The sequence below is a fragment of the Glandiceps talaboti genome, chromosome 17, assembly GCF_964340395.1.
Source record: "Glandiceps talaboti chromosome 17, keGlaTala1.1, whole genome shotgun sequence".
Classification (NCBI taxonomy): Eukaryota; Metazoa; Hemichordata; class Enteropneusta; family Spengelidae; genus Glandiceps; species Glandiceps talaboti.
Window position 1 is genome coordinate 16,893,419 of NC_135565.1, and position 15,728 is coordinate 16,909,146.

A 15,728-nucleotide genomic window follows, 5' to 3' on the forward strand; every position below is an offset into this window, starting at 1 on the left:
TTTACAAAAAACTAAATTTTGAACCATGCCAAGAACAGACCACAACTTTAATCTTGGCATGACATAGGGAAGAGCTGGAGCTAACTAAAAGTTCAGAAATGCATAATGCAAATATTATTCATATATTCATAACAAACTTGTATTTCTAATTTACAAGACTTTTTTATAGATCACCGTAGTATCAGTTTATTGTGTTTCATGAAAGCTGCATCGTCCAAGAAATGTAAAAAAATTTACATCATAATTTCACACTATTGATCACATTTGGTTGTGTAGGTTTGAACATTGATCTGTGACATCTTCTGGTTATTGTAATTGACAGGTGTTACTACCTTACAGGCTTTCTTGTGTTTGATTCTCTCCTATTTCTATATCTAACCATAGACAGGGTCTATGATCTAACATGTCTTTGACTAATATTGACTTTCTGGTAGCGTGAAGGCCCAGTTTGGTTTAGGATTAAAACCTAGGTGTAAAAAAAAAGTTGTCTGGCAGAGTAATACAATAAGTTGATGTAGAACAAAAGAATAATCCAGACTTATATGTAATCCTTATTGTTCCACTGATTAGATAACACTAATTCTTGAACCTGGGATAGAATCCCTGGCCTTTAAATAAGTACTGTCGATATGTATGCAGTTGAAAGATATTTAGATTGTCAGCAGTCTAATTTGGAAAATGGGCTGCCTTGACCAAAACTATGCCTTGTCTGTGTGTCTGTGTGTCTGTGTGTGTATATGTGTGTAAATTTATCAATATACATAGAGAGAGAGAGAGAGAGGGAGGGAGGGAGGGAGAGAGAGAGAGAGAGAGAGAGAGAGAGGGAGAGAGGGAGAGAGGGAGAGAGGGAGAGAGGGGGGGGGGAGAATTTATTTTCACTATGAATTACACTTCATTACAAAGTTTAGTTGGCATTTATCATTTATTTTCCCCAATCTCTGATTATCACATTAAAATGATTTACAGTGTACATTTTCAGTACAAATTGAACTGTGTTGTTATCACTATTTACACATGAAATAACACTGAAATCTATACAAGATTTGATAGTTATCTTTATGTTCCCAAATGGTGTATGATAAAAAGCAATAATCATTATCAAGTTATATTACATTGGATTCAATCAAAGAGGTCTTTTGGTCAAAGACAGTTACATTGTACCAAAGATGAAATGTCACAGTGTTTTTGCCAAGGTTTGGGTGGATGAAAAAAATGTGTTGTTGTTAAATTTCATAGACCCCCTCCCCACAGGGTCTATGGTTGTTTGTACTCCTGTAAGCACTCTTCATAATAAGTGGTAGCATAGTGGAAAAGTCTTGTAAAACTTGCGTATATTGATATAGTATCATAATTTTGATGGAGAATCTATTATTAGTGTTATCACTAAGGTTTTGGAACCTTGTGACTGAGCTGGGAAATGTGATAAAACTTGCCTAGATTTCTGTACTGACTGTCATACTTTAGTGGGGAATCTGGTATCACTGTTTTTGCTCAGTAAGGTTGTAGAACAACCCATCAGTAGCAAAGTGGGGAATGTGATAAAACTTGCCTAGATTTCTGTACTGTATTCCATACTTTTAGTGGGGAATCTGGTATCACTGTTTTGCTACGGGTTTGGAACCCAGTAGCAAAGTGGGGAATCTGATAAAACTTGCCTAGATTTCTGTACTGTATTCCATACTATTAGTGGGGAATCTGGTATCACTGTTTTTGCTCAGTAAGGTTTTGGAACCCAGTAGCAAAGTGGGGAATGTGATAAAACTTGCCTAGATTTCTGTACTGTATTCCATACTTTTAGTGGGGAATCTGGTATCACTGTTTTGCTACGGTTTTGGAACCCAGTAGGAAAGTGGGGAATCTGATAAAAGTTAACTTAGATTTCCATATCTTGTACAGAGTGTATATTTCTATCGTTGATGGGTGATGTCCATAAAATACTACCTGGGAGACTCAGGTACATTTGATCTACTTAAACTATCACCCCTTACTTATAGCATAAATATTGTGACAGGGATGAATTGATGTGATTCAACTCTATAGGAAATCACTGAAGTCAGGGAGTGCCTGGAAATTGAACGGTTCACATTTCGAACAGGAAATCTTCAAAGCCATGTGTCTTTTGATTCAAGGAAGGGAGGTCAGGAGTCGATGTGCTATGTTTTAAAAATAGATTTGTGAACTAAACTCTGAGATTTATTTGTTGTCAAGGAAGGTGGTCTGAACAAAGAAGGGGTCAGGAGTCGATGTGCAATGTTTTAAAAATAGATTTGTGAACAAAACTCACAGATTTCAGTATATTCATGAGAGCCGGCATCAACAGGATAGTGAGGTCATGCAGGATTTGAATTATTTTGCAATATTTTGTGGATTCATGAAGAAAGTGCACAGATTTCAGCCAATGAAAGTGCATAGATTTCAGCCAATGAAAGTGCACAGATTTCAGCCAATGAAAGTGCACAGATTTCAGCCAATGAAAGTGCACAGATTTCAGCCAATGAAAGTGCACAGATTTCAGCCAATGAAAGTGCACAGATTTCAGCCAATGAAAGTGCACAGATTTCTGCCAATGAAAGTGCACATATTTCAACCAATGAAAGTGCACAGATTTCAGCCAATGAAAGTGCACAGATTTCAGCCAATGAAAGTGCACAGATTTCAGCCAATAAAAGTACACAGATTTCAGCCAATGAAAGTGCACAGATTTCAGCCAATGAAAGTGCACAGATTTCAGCCAATGAAAGTGCACAGATTTCAGCCAATGAAAGTGCACAGATATCAGCCAATCTATCAGAAACCTAATAAGGGTAGTGAGGGCAGGGGTCAGTTAGTGTGCAATATGTTAAAAATGGATTGGTAAACAGAACTTTCTTATTTCAGTTTATTCATTAGAGCTATCATCAGGGCTCAGTGTGTAACATTTAAAAAAATGGTGAACATAACTCCCAGATTTCAGTCTGTCTATCCGTAGACCCTCCTCCACCCACGATGGTCAATCAATTAAGGTAGGTCAGGTCAGGAGTTGATGTGTAATGTTTTAAAAATAGATCGGTGAACAAAAGCCAGATTTCATCTATTCTCCATAGCCGTCATACATAGATCAACTCTATTGTGTAATGTTATATAAATGATAATGAATATCAATAAGTTATATGAATTTACTTGATAATTTAGTCCTAGTAATTTACATAACAATACTTTCTATTTGTTTTCAAATCACAGCTGTGCTATTAGGTAACTGTAGCCAGAGATCTGCATACATGTACAATACATACATACATACATACATACATACATACATACATACATACATACATACATGCATACATACATACATGCATGCATACATACATACATACATACATACATACATACATACATACATACACACATACACACACACATATACATATATGACAAAAATTATTACTTTCATACTTAGTAATTGAGAAATCTGAAGTCATTCATCTGATTAATAAATTTCCAAAGTACTTCTATTACATAGATTTTATATTTCTTCTATCTGTATGCAGGTTGTCATGACGTAGAACGACCAGAGTATATATCATATTCCATATTTTTTGTTGAGCCTGGCTTGTGCATGGTATAAATTATAATACCATATGTTTTTATCATATAATTTAATGAAATTTAAAACTTTAGGAAATTAAGTTGCGATATAATGATCAGAACAGTCAACAAATAAATTCTGTCTGCATAAATTTGACATGAACATTTTCATCCTATTCTGTCTTCTGTTAGATATATTGACTCGCTCGTTAAATTCTGTTTTAAATTTTTTTTACCGTGTTTATTAGTGACTGAGCATACATATAAACTAACCACTTGTCTATTTTTGATAGCCGACTATGTACTTTATATAGTAGTAACCAATGATATTACTATAAATGCACACATAATTTTTGGACACATCCTCCTTAAATTGGTTTTATGATTTCCTGTAGAAGTTTACAATTTATAACCACAGTGTGACCTAATCTGGGGATGTGATTCATATGTAAATGCATACATTATGGTGTGATAGTCACTTAATATGTGATAATGATATCGTGAGCCATATGGTTCAGAAGCAGACATGAATAAAGGTAGGCTTTCCTTGACACCTAGATTAATTTGATATTTTTGTCACTTTTTGGTGTTTTTTTTGATTGCTTAGAATCCATGCTTAACTATAGGATAACCCAGATAATGGAGGACTTGTATTTCTAACTAAATTTTTGCCATCCTGAGTAATATGTTGTGATGTGGAGTAATTTCGATCAGAGCTATTGTCAATTAATCAACTCTGAGTTATTTTGCCACCCTGTCAAAAAAAAGAAGAATGTGTCGTATACATATGTTTTTGTATTTAATATGATAAATATGGCTTCTAGTATTTTAGTAATGACTCGTGTGTAAGATATGACATTCATGCCACGCTATTACAGCTATAACTCATGTCTGTACTACTCTGTGGGTCTGTGCTTGCAAGACCGAACGATTTAGGCACTGCCCAGAACTTGTGATTTGAAGTTCAAACAGAGGTCATTAGAGTAGTAAGTAGTTTCTACTTCTGTATATGTAAGAACAATTGTTGTTTATGTGGTGATATTGTCACTTGTTTGCACTTGATAAAACACCAGACTTTGGAAATGTATGTTTACTGGTGACATAACATTAGGTGGCTGGTCTCATAAATCAGCATTAAAAGACTGAGTCACAGTCATTTTAGCACCCTAAACAGCTTAACTACATATGATTGGCAGCAACTACAATCAGGTTGCACAGTGCAAGATATTGGGCCGTTTAGTACAATCAAGGTTTAGAAGGATAGATTTGGGAAGAGAAACCTGGAAAACAAAATAGATCAGGGAAAAGAAACCTGGAAAATAAGATAGATTTATTTGGGAAGAGAAACCTGCAAAAACAGAACAGATCAGGTTGAAAGCCAGTTATGACAGTATTTGCTCAGTGTAATAGCATTGCTTTATCTCTGATAATGACAGTATGCAGTGAGAAATTGATGTACATGTGTACCAACTGAAATGGTACCTGCACATTTCTATTCTTTGCTAGTTGTATAGCCCAACTGTTCTGAGATACTAGAATACATTATTTCCCTACTTTGACTCATGACATTTATACAAAAATAATGAAATCTAACTGAAAATGCATACCTTTTATAAATATATCTCATTATCTGTTATATTAACCACAGAATCAAATACTTGAAATGGTAAACATAGCAAAATACTGTTTCTATTGAAATATATAAATTTGAAAATTTTAATATTTGTGATTTCAAGAAAGGACATGTAAACCAGCTGTGTATAAACTGTAATATTTTATTAAACCTATTCAAAGATTGAAATGTTTATGATAATAAGCAGATTGTTACAAGTAGGAACTAATGATATAGTCAATTAATTTCCATTAAATATGATTTTCTCCATTTGTTCCAAGTACATTGTATCATGTCTATTTATCAGGCATGAATTATGTAAATTTGAAACCAAAAAATCATAAAGTTAATGGTTGTTGTTATAACTGATGTTTTTCCCCAAAAATCTTATTACACTTGTTACAGATACTTGTATTCAAAACTATATATGCACATACACACACACACACACACACACACACACACACATACACACACACACACACACACACACACACACAGAGACACACACACATAAGTACATAATGCATATTACATACATACATGCATGCATGCATGCATGCATGCATGCATGCATGCATACATACATACATACATACATACATACATACATACATACATACATACATACATACAAACATACATACATACATACATTATGCAAATGCACTGACAGCCCCATACATACAAATGTAGATGTATGCACAGATGCACAAATCATACATACATGCACACACACAAGCCCATTTTAAACACGAATGCATACGAGTAAAATGTACCATACATCGAACATTAATAATACACACACACCAAACAACTTTACAATACAGACTTGTGACAGAGGCTGAAAATTGACATCTAGGGATTCAAATGAAATCATTAATAGCTCATTATCTCATTAGCTATTTCCTTTATCATATACACTAGATACTATCTATGTAGGTAATGAGATTTCAGTGGGTACACAAATAGCATAGTAGGAACTGATCAAAATAGAATCATGATGGCTTGATAAATGATAATGACAATGTGTGTGGATGTGTTTCTATTAGAAGAAGGAACACTTAGATGTTTATTCCCCAATATTTTTCTTCGTTTAAACCAAGGAAAATATGAATGACATAAGGGGCCTTTGTCCACTACAAGCTGCTAGATGGGTAATATGAAAACCATCTCTAGATGAGTGTGATATCATGACACTCAGTACATGATTATGTGGTACAAACGTCTAGTATTGCGCTGTAGTGTTATGAGAACCCTCTCTAGGTACGTGTTACAAAATGACACTCAGCACACAATTATGAGGCGCAAACGTCCAGTATTGGGTTGTAGTATATTATGAGACCGCAATCTAGATGTGTTACCTTTCATGACACCCATTGCACCCATGAAGGACAAGAATGTTGTAGATTTACATGTATGACTGATAGGGGTTACATGTTATAGTAAAGTTTCTCTGGAGACGTAACACAAACTAATGGGTACCTAATGTAATACATGTTGTTAGATATCTACTTATGTGTGGCATATAGGAATGTTTATCAATATGACTGATTTCATCCAACACATCAATTATAACTGTCAACATAGCTCTCTCTCTCTCTCTCTCTCTCTCTCTCTCTCTCTCTCTCTCTCTCTCTCTCTCTCTCTCTCTCTCTCTCTCTCTCTCTCTCTCTCTCTCTCTCTCCCTCTCTCTCTCTCTCTGTCTCTGTCTAGTCTCTCTCTCTCTCTCTCTCTCTCTCTCTCTCTCTCTCTCTCTCTCTTATTGAATTTGGTGTCTACTAATACTAGTTTCATTATACATTCAGTGTTTATGAGGAAGAACATTTGAGAATTGTAAAAATAAAAAATTTTCTTAATGCAAGTCACAATTTGAAGCAAATACTAAGTGCAACCGTCTTTATTACGTAACAGTGAATTAGTGAAGTTGCTTTACTAGATAATAGATTATTAGTAAATGTGATTAAAAATTGAAACTGCAGTGATTGTGCAGCCAGCAAGTAGTAGAACTTGGCTTGTAGTAATATTGAATAACTCTGTTCAAATATAAACGCCAAAGTCACTTCATCAAATTAATGCTGGCATATAATATATGGCTATATACAATTTTCCCTCTGGGTGATTCACTACATACATCAGGAAGTGTAATATAAATTACTCCTCATCAGTGTTTTATTTAAGGGTGGTAAGTAGGTAAAATCTACCGGGGTTCCCACATCATTTTACCGGGGTTCCCCACCTAAACTATGATACATTGCATGGGAAGCACTACCAGTTTTACCTCTTTCCCCCTTTCTGTTACCGGGGTTCCCAAACCTTAGCAAAAACACTGCTCATGTTAGCCAAGTTGAACATGTTACAACAAGACTATGGGATTTATATAATACAATCTTATTATTTCCTTTCATTGTTTGTCTCGTCTACAAATTCATTCTGTAGTACTCAAGATATGATTCAAACACTCAAAACATCCAAAGTTGCCATTATTCTTCCTAATTGTTCATAAAATTATGCTTTATAAGAATATATAATAATAGTATTCCGCAATATTTTTCTTCATTCAGCAGCATATAATTGAGGATAGTTTTATTCTGGCACTTAATATATATTCAAAACTTTTTCCTTCTGTATGTTCAGCTATCAACAGTTTTATGGAATGCTCTCCCTCTCCAAATTCATCATTGTAGTAATTTGAATGTTTTTTAAATGTATGCTGAAAACACATTCCTTTTAATCTTGCTGCCTTTTAAATGTAGTTTTTAGTTTTTGCACTTTTTATGATTGTTTTGAATTTTAAGCGGCTCTGATCACTGCCTCTGTGGATTGTAGCCACTATATAAATTGTTATTATTATTATATTATTATTATTAAGTACTGTAGTGTTATCTATAGTCTAGCTGCAACCAACCAACCAACCAACCAACCAACCAACCAACCAACCAACCAACCAACCGACAGGCTTTCTTTTGATATTATAGGACCGAAGGTGCAGATCTGAGGTCTGTTCTCTAGCAAGTAAATAAACAACCTCAACTCACCAAATGATTAGGTTACGTCATTAATTTAATGTTACATATGGTGTTCTGGTGAACATGTCCTTTTTCTGCTGTAATTCAGCTACTCAGAATAATGGAACAGTTCTATTTGAACCATCGATTTACAGACATATGTTTTTAGTCAGTTTTGGAGCGAGACATTAACAGTGAATAATGAAATGACAGTGTGATCAAGTTCTCCATGTAGATGGATTGAAACGTCACATTCGTTTCCAATTTATCATTCAAAAGCAACTATATTGTACAGTCCTATTTATCCTTGGAACCTTGAACAATATATTCTCCATTATTCTATGTACAGGTTTGATCGATATTAGAACAGACAAAATTAGCATTAAATAAAATCTGAAAAAGTTCAAATTCCGGGGCACAATATTAATCAGAGAAAAGCGAATAATCAAGTATCCTTAATTTCACATATGATATTTTGAATTTGTATAGAAGATGATAAGTCCCCAGGAAGCAGACTGTCTAGATCATTAAAATTGTATTGAATAGCCAAAAGCATATACATGTATGTGAATAAATCATTAGTACGTAAAAATATGGTAAGATAAATTGTTTATATACTAGGCTGATTTCTTCTTTTTATGAAAGTAATGACGTGAAATTTCGTGGCCATGGTATTTTGTTTGTTAAGTCGTGACAGCTGTAGTTAACATAATATTCATGGTCATGAGTGCTTACTTTCTTTACAGATAACTAACACAGATAACTAACACAGATAACTAGCACAGATAACTAAACACAGATAACTAACACAGATAACTAACACAGATAACTAACACAGATAACTAGCACAGATAACTAAACACAGATAACTAACACAGATAACTAACACAGATAACTAAACACAGATAACTAAACACAGATAACTAACACAGATAACTAAACACAGATAACTAACACAGATAACTAACACAGATAACTAAACACAGATAACTAACACAGATAACTAACACAGATAACTAACACAGATAACTAGCACAGATAACTAAACACAGATAACTAACACAGATAACTAACACAGATAACTAAACACAGATAACTAAACACAGATAACTAACACAGATAACTAAACACAGATAACTAACACAGATAACTAACACAGATAACTAACACAGATAACTAACACAGATAACTAACACAGATAACTAAACACAGATAACTAAACACAGATAACTAACACAGATAACTAACACAGATAACTAAACACAGATAACTAACACAGATAACTAACACAGATAACTAACACAGATAACTAAACACAGATAACTAAACAGATAACTAACACAGATAACTAACACAGATAACTAACACAGATAACTAACACAGATAACTAAACACAGATAACTAACACAGATAACTAACACAGATAACTAACACAGATAACTAACACAGATAACTAAACACAGATAACTAACACAGATAACTAACACAGATAACTAACACAGATAACTAAACCCAGATAACTAACACAGATAACTAACACAGATAACTAAACACAGATAACTAACACAGATAACTAACACAGATAACTAACACAGATAACTAAACACAGATAACTAACACAGATAACTAACACAGATAACTAAACACAGATAACTAAGTTACAGATAACTAAACACAGATAACTAACACAGATAACTAAACACAGATAACTAACACAGATAACTAAGTTACAGATAACTAACACAGATAACTAATACAGATAACTAAACACAGATAACTAACACAGATAACTAAACACAGATAACTAACACAGATAACTAAACACAGATAACTAAACAGATAACTAGCACAGATAACTAACAGAGATAACTAACAGAGATAACTAACACAGATAACTAACACAGATAACTAAACACAGATAACTAACACAGATAACTAAACACAGATAACTAACACAGATAACTAACACAGATAACTAACACAGATAACTAACACAGATAACTAGCACAGATAACTAGCACAGATAACTAGCACAGATAACTAGCACAGTTAACTAACACAGATAACTAAACATAGATAACTAACACAGATAACTAAACACAGATAACTAACACAGATAACTAATAAACACAGATAACTAATAAACACAGATAACTAAACACAGATAACTAACACAGATAACTAACACAGATAACTAAACACAGATAACTAAACACAGATAACTAACACAGATAACTAACACAGATAACTAACACAGATAACTAGTTATCTGTGCATAAAATGATCATATATATCATGTTCTTTTCTGTTATTGCATAAGCGCAACCGATTCCCATGAGGCCATGCATGTCGATGGCAAACACTTCCACTGAACAATGAATGAGAAGCAAGTTTCTTGGCAATTACATGTAATTTATGTGATGTAAAACCATAAGATGATTCTTCAAAATCCAAGTTTTATGAAAATTCTTCATTTCCGGGAGTGGTGTTCTCCTTATAGAATATGTAACCTTCACTGAACAATGAATGAAGAACAAGTGTCAACGTTATCGCGGTAATAATATGAAATGTGAATTATGTGACTTTCAAGAACCCAAAATTTAAGACTGTGCCTTTATTTCCTCATGTGGCATTCTCATTAACAAATATCTAACCTTCCGTGAACAATGAATGTGGAACAAGTTTCAGCTCTGTAATCATGTACATTGTGTAATTCAAATGATATGAAGTCATGAAATGAATCTCCAGAACCCAAAATGTAAGAAAATCCCTTTATTTCCTGAAATGGCATTACCTTTTAATTGAGAGAAGATGATTTATTGTGTTAGTCTTAACAGGAGTAATATTGGCTTAGTTGATGACTGATCTGACCATTTCGCGTACCTGACCCCCAGGTAAAAACTATCCATTTGATGGCGTAATTACCGATTCTGTGTGTCTAATAAATGGATTTCAGCATTCACTAGACGTTTATTGCTTTTTGTCTACAAAGTAACATGGCATGATAGTTTACCCCTAAAGCTAACTTACTCAGATTCTACTGACAGTACTCTGTTGATACACGATATGCATGATGAAGTTGGAATTGCCAAAAGCCTCTTGCGAGTGTGATTTCATTTTATCACCATTCTCAAGATGATTGGAAAGCCATACTAGCAGTAATACTAGCAAGGATTTCTAACTTAATGATAATAACACCCATGGAAAAAAACTGCCGACAACTGTCTGTTTATTAGATGTGCTCTGTATTTTGATAGCTTTGGAGGCTTTGTATGGCTGCATTAGATCTTTGAAGTAGGGAAATGAACTGATACTCAATTGCCTTTACCCAGGGAAAGGAAAAGAATATGTAGAATCAGAGAAGTCTGGAACAGTAGGAGATTTTGAATGACACAGTGACAGGTGTGTTTCATGCATCTCCTAGTTTATAGCATAGGAGGCAGGTACAGTGTGTCCTCTTAGCCGATTTGATGCACCTCTGACACCCACGATTTCTAATGACGCACGGAAATTTGGTGTCCCCTATCTCTTACTATGTGGTGAATCACAAGAAATGCCAGTCTGTATCATACTGACCCACAACAACAAAATTCGGCTATCATAAGAGGGCACACTGGGCAGGTAGATGTTTTAAAAAAGCAGGCAGGAGATTTTGACTGTTCTTTATAGCTTTCAGTTTATGGCAGGCACATAATATTAATAAACTAGAGAGCAGGAAATTTCAACCGTGTTCTTCAATGTATGTGACAGTTTATGACAGGCACTTCGATAAGATAAAGGGGATGAAATTTCAAAATTTTAACGAACTTGAAGAGCGACAGGTAGATGTTTTAAAAAAAGCAACAGATTTCAACTGTTCTCCTGATTTCTCTTAGTTTATGGCAGGCGTATAATAAACTAGAGAGCAGGAAATCTCACCGGAGCTCTTCACACATCTCTCTCACTGTTCATGACAAGCATCTCAATAAGATGATAAAAGTGGATGAAATTAAAAAAAATAAATCGAAAAGAACATGCAGTGTGACAGGTAGGTGTTTTTAAAAAGCAGATATCAACTGTTATTCATATATCTCAGTTTATGACTGGTGCGTGATAATCGAGCGAGCAGGAAATCTCGCCGGAGTTCTTATATCATATCTCTGACAGTTTATGGCAAGCACTCCGATAAGATAAAAAGGATGAAATTTCAAAAATTTAAAAGAACTTGAAGGGCAGCAGGTAGATGTTTAAAAAAAAGCAGCAGATTTCAATTGTTCTTCATATATATCTTTTAGTTTATGGCAAGGTTGACTATTAGGGATTCTCTTGCAATGTAGAATTCTAAAAGCCAAGACACTCCGTAATGAGATTTCAAAAAGTCCTTGCTGAGAACGAAATTGAAGTAAAGTAAATTGAGTGGTGTTTAGTGAAAGTTTATTTCATTCATAATTCCACAGACATAAAACTCATGAATTTGAATTAAAGAATCCCATTAAATTGCAATCAAAAAGTGTAAAATGTTTGTTATTGTACATACAATAACAAACTTTTTACACTTTTTGCATCTTTTTGCAATGTATTGAGTTATGAACATGGACTTGGTATATGTTATTTCACATTATTTTTTCAAGTAGAAAAAAACATAGTGAAGTTGTTTTATCAAATAAAAATCCAAAATAAATACCAAATTCTCATCCATATGGCCACTTTAACAGTTTAGCTAATAAAATTGAACATCTTGTACTGTCTGTGTAAGATTAGTCTGGATGACCAGACTGTACATGTGGTTTCTAACAGTACACCACAACACACAACACAGTCTGGTCATATTGCCTCAATCAGCACACATTCCTGTGCTCCCTCCTACAGCGTTCATAAACATGATTATGTTGTTGCGTCCCCACATGATTTAGTTTAAAAGGACTGGAGGTGGAGTCCTGGTTGGACATTGGAAATTGTACCAATTGTACCAATTGAATATTTAATGAGCGGTGATGACATTCCGTTATTACTAGTTATAAGTGAAATGCGCTTTTAGTGCTTTGCTCAGTGTGGGGTTGAACCATAATTAACACCTTTTGCCTGGGTCTTGACTATTCTGTGTGAGTGAAGGTATTAATCGTAACGATACTGTATAGGAACTAGACTAGTATAAGATTGACATGGACCTCAGGTTGGTTCAAAGATATATACTACATACATCCATGTACTTGCTAATATGCATGTTGTGTGTAAATGTAAAGGGTTACATACCCTACTTTTAAGGGGCAGACATAGGGATATAAATGCATGCTATATTGTGCTGTATAAATGTTAGGGGTCACATACCCTACTCATAAGGGCCATCCACATTATCAAAATACAGGCTATGTATTGTGCTGTATAAATGTGAGGGGTCAAATACCCTACTCATAAGGGACATCCACATTCATATTATCAAAATTTGGCTATCATTAGAGGGCACACTGCAGACCACATATAATACCTGGTACATGATAATGATGTAAAACTCTGGCAGTGTGCCCTCTAATGATATCCAAATTTTGTTGTTGTGGGTCAAAATGAGAAAAACTGGCATTTCTTGTGAGTCACCACATAGTAAGAGATAGGGGAACACCAAATTTTGGTACGTCACTAGAAATTGTGTGCGTCAGTGGCACGTCAAATTGGTTTAGAGGGCACACTGACCCCCCAGGTGTATACATGCAGTACCAAGGTATATAATAATCATGATACAAAATGTAAATTGTACAATACAGAAAAGTAGTTTTATGAGGCACTGATTTTATGTATCTCACCTAACATGTACATTGTACAGCTGAGCTCAAAATTAACATTAGTCTAGCATCCACAGACTACTAATTCTTCTCATGAGGCTACTATTATTTGCAACCGATAGCCTAGGTTGCTGCTGATTATTAATCAGAGATGATTTAGAAGATGATGATTTAGAAGAAAGATGATTTTTTAATTAGTATTTTAATAACACACACATTCCAGTGGGATCCTCTGTTTTCAGGTCGGGAATATGGGAATACTGGTTACCATTCCTGGGCTACCAATTTTGGGAAGAAGTAGCCCACTGGCACCACCTACAAAAAAGTTCATTTTCAACCCCTGCACATCATGTATTTATTGTACCAGAAGATGATTCACCTTTATACATTTAATTTCAATATCATCTGTACGTTTTCCTCTTCAACAGCTCTTGTGCTGTTGTATTAAGTTTGGATGACTAACTTGACTATATGCTTTCAGGTTATTCACACCTGATATCTAGATAATGCTTTTTCTCAGCCGACTCGTATAATATAAAGGTGTTATTTGTGACGTCGACGTCATACACTTTGTCTTGAATTTCATACATCTTTACCAGATGGTTTTAATCTTGTCTACTAGGATTATCACTCGCAGAATTTTTAACTTTGTCAGATATATAATATCATATCCTCTGGGATTTTGTCAGACTCCGCCTTCTCCATCTGCCCTGGACTACTGCAAATTTGGTACTCTAGATACAATGTTTAGTAGTTTCTGTGCCATGGACTACTGCTAATTTGGTGTAGATACAATCTTTAGCAGTCTATGTGTCCTGGACTACTGCTAATTTGGTGTAGATACAATCTTTAGCAGTTTATGTGCCATGGACTACTGCTAATTTGGTAGTCTAGATACAATGTTTAGTAGTCTATGTGTCCTGGACTACTGCTAATTTGGTAGTCTAGATACAATCTTTAGCAGTTTATGTGCCATGGACTACTGCTAATTTGGTAGTCTAGATACAATGTTTAGTAGTCTATGTGTCCTGGACTACTGCTAATTTGGTAGTCTAGATACAATCTTTAGCAGTTTATGTGCCATGGACTACTGCTAATTTGGTAGTCTAGATATGATGTTTAGTAGTCTGTGTCCCGGACTACTGCTAATCAATAGTGTAGATACAATGTTTTTTAGCCTATGTGTCCTGGACTACATGTAATTTCTAGCCAGGTATATTCATAATATCATAACTACATGTAGGCAAAGCCCATGCATAAGTTCGCACAGGGTAGATTCATTTGTGTACGGCTTTCTCACAATGATATCGTAGATTCTCTGCATGGAGAATGTGCATAGTATGTAGAATGTGCATGTGTAGTCATTGCGCCGCAATGCATCCTTCGGTAAAACCACCAAAAAACATTGCTTAGTGTATACAACATGTAGATTAATGTGCATGCGTACTAGTCATTAAGCTGCTTCATGAGCTGTGAATTAAACCTTTGAGGTTGATAGTAGTCTGTAGTAAAATAACGATCATTCAATTTCTTGATCGACACCACAACTTCTGTTCCATGCACTTCACATACATTGCTGTAGGCGCGTAAGGCTAAGTCGACCTTGCTGTTCTATTTTGACCCTGTAGCATGAGGTTAAATGGTATTGCTGGTATTGGCAATGAAAGGGATCGTTACACTTAGTGATTAACCATATTTATTAGATTTCAACCGTAGCATGTAATTAATTAGATTGTATAAACCACTGTTTTTGTACAAAAAATGTACTTTATGTGTATACTACTA

At 34.7% G+C, this 15,728-nt stretch overlaps 1 protein-coding gene across 5 annotated transcripts in view; it reads left to right on the forward strand.

Moving 5' to 3' along the window:
• LOC144448675 (oxysterol-binding protein-related protein 8-like) overlaps positions 1-15,728 on the forward strand; it is a 129,740-nt gene that overhangs the window by 43,358 nt on the left and 70,654 nt on the right. The window lies entirely within an intron of this gene.